This window comes from Chenopodium quinoa, unplaced genomic scaffold (genome assembly GCF_001683475.1).
Source record: "Chenopodium quinoa cultivar QQ74 unplaced genomic scaffold, ASM168347v1, whole genome shotgun sequence".
Lineage (NCBI taxonomy): Eukaryota > Viridiplantae > Streptophyta > Magnoliopsida > Caryophyllales > Amaranthaceae > Chenopodium > Chenopodium quinoa.
Window position 1 is genome coordinate 1,169 of NW_018742706.1, and position 2,768 is coordinate 3,936.

Consider the following 2,768-nt stretch of genomic DNA (forward strand, 5'->3'; position numbering starts at 1 on the left):
TTTTCCTGATCCTAGCATGGTTTGCAGTTTTTAGTGGGAGACCCAACCAGCTTAGTCCTTGATCCTATTTGTAATGAGGTCAATTTATTATGGTTATAAAAATTTAGATGTATTTTTTAAAGCTCTAGAAGAGTGGGATCCTGAACTATCTGCTCATATCGTATCAGCTTCTCAGTTCCTCATAAGTTTAATCATTATAATTTGATTTGGGTTTCAATTCTTTCTTGCAGCTGAGAAGGATACTAAGATGGGTACGTGCTCATGAGTTCAACTAAGATGCCCCGGTAGATGACGAGGAAATTGAAGGTAAGTGGATACTCTTTGGTCTGGTAGACTTCAGGGACACAGTGTAGCACATAAAAGATGATGACTCTGCATCTGGGTGCAGGCACCAAGGAATCATGGATTGAAATTGATAATACCAGTTCTCTGTAGTTCATTTTAACTTTTAAATGTTATCCTCAATTGCCTTCTACTCAGTACTACATATGTGCATTGTATTTTTGTGTTTCTTAGTTCTGTTTTAGGCGTAAACTTTGAACTCATCTTCTCCTTCATTACTATGTTGCAGAATGTGCCTCCTGCAGCACTCCTTTGATTCTTGCGAGAACATCGATCTGAATGGGCTGATAGAGGCATTGATGCTTATGCAGCAGCTGTTGTCAAAGCTGCTCCTTGTACCATACCAGTTGCTCGTACTAGATGTGTTGGGGGTCAAGTCATTCTTCCTCTTGCACACACAATTGAAAATGAAGAGGCAAGAAAAATCTCTTATCATTTTTCTTTAATCTTGATTGAATTTATTTTTTTACAGCTGATATTAACAGTATAATTTGTTTGTTTGCAACAGTTCATGGAGGTTGTTCCGCTTGATAATCTCGGTCATTATCGTGAAGACATGTTTATGCCAGGAGACATATTTATGCTGCAAGTAAGCATACTCTTGTTTCTGTACTTTGTTGCATTGAATATGGATAATGCTTAAGAACAATCTTAACCCCTGCATTTGTTTGATTTCCCAGTTATGTAGTGGAGTAGATGAAAATGTTGTTGGGCATGTGCAGAACTTGTATTCGCTCCAATAGATGCATCTTTCTCTGATGATGCTCCTCTCCTTCCATCTGGTTTCCGTATCATTCCAATGACTCTTCCAAGGTGATTATTTTCTTGAACGTAAGCTACTCATTTTCAATGATTTTTGTCCTGTTTTTGCTACCTTATTATACCTTCAAGACCTTGGCTTAAAATGGGTTGTGATATGGCAGGATGTTTCAAGTCCAAAATGCATTCTTGACCTTACATCTGCCCTTGAGGTTGGCGCAGCTGGAAATAAATCACTTACTGATAACAGTGGTTCTGGAAGTGGGAAATCCGTGATGACTATAGCTTTTCAGTTTGCTTTCAAGATTCATCTCCAGGAGAGTGTTGCTACTATGGCACGGCAGTATGTTTGGAGTATAATATCCTCTGTTCAGAAGGTAGCATCTGCGCTCTCCCTTCACGTTTTGGTTCTCTTAATGGTTCACCTTTATCTCCTGGAACTCCTGAAGCACAGACGCTTGCTCGTTGGATTTGTCAAATCTACAGGTTTTTATCATCTTTCATCAAACAATCAAAATCTGAGTAACATAGCTTGTGATATGCAAATCTTCAACGTGTTACTGATTATAGTTCATCACAAATTCTATCTAGGTGTTGAGTTGCTTAAACCCGGTAACGAGGGAGGAGAATCCATTCTCAAATCTCTTTGGAGCCATTTTGTGCTGCCCTTTGAAGGTATTAAATTGCATATAAACAAACATTCACGTTCATTTTTCAAAGTGATACTCGACATATCAAAATGATGCAACTGTTGCTGTTAATTTGAGTGACATTGAGCTGTTATGAACACTTTTGGCATCAGCCCTTCAAACAATATACGACCTTTGTTAACTTGTTATCTCCTTTGAAACTTACACAGGCGTTACCAGTTTTCACATTTGTAAATCAAGCAGGACTTGACATGCTACAGACTACCTTAGTTACACTGCAAGATATAACATTGGAAAAAGATTTTCGATGAGCAGGGCCGTAAAACCCTCTTCACCGAGCTGCCTCAAATAATGCAGCAGGTCAGTGTATAGAAATACTTTGTTTAATCTCATTTTAACCCCCTCTCCCCTGTCTCGCTTAATCCTACTTTTATGTTAACTTTCAGCTTGATCCTTAAACATGTATTTATCATTTGTTTTCCTGTGCTATTTTCAGGGTTTCATTTGCCTACAAGGAGGTAACTGTATCTCAAGCATGGGAAGACCGATTTCATATGAACGAGCAGTTGCTTGGAAGGTGTTCAATGATGCCGAGGATGCACATTGCATGTGCTTTATGTTTATCAACCGGTCTTTTGTATGAAAATCTTGGTCATGTAGTTTCAGGGATAAATCAGCAGTTTAGAAAAGTTAGAAATTTTCTTCTTTTTATTTACTTAGGAATGTCTTAGGGGAGCAATGAAGAGGGTTCTATGCCTTAGGAATGGCTGATTTTGAGCTGTGCCCTAAATCATGTAGATCTTTTCTATTTTTGAGATACTTCCGCACTTTGACCATCTAATTTATGATAAATCATGTTTATGTTTAATACATCTTATGTCTAAAAAATTTTTAGTGTACGACTTGTTTCTTCTTCTCTCTATTCTGGTTTATTTTCTTCGTTTTTCCCAAATATTTGCGTACTTTTCCTGCATTTTGACGTATAGCTGCTTACCTAACGGGGGTTACTTTCTTGTC

General features: G+C 37.9%; 1 pseudogene; it reads left to right on the top strand.

Annotated features, from left to right (window-relative positions):
- Window positions 1-288: 288 nt before the first annotated feature.
- On the top strand, window positions 289-2,394 carry LOC110722890 (annotated as a pseudogene).
- Window positions 2,395-2,768: the final 374 nt, after the last annotated feature.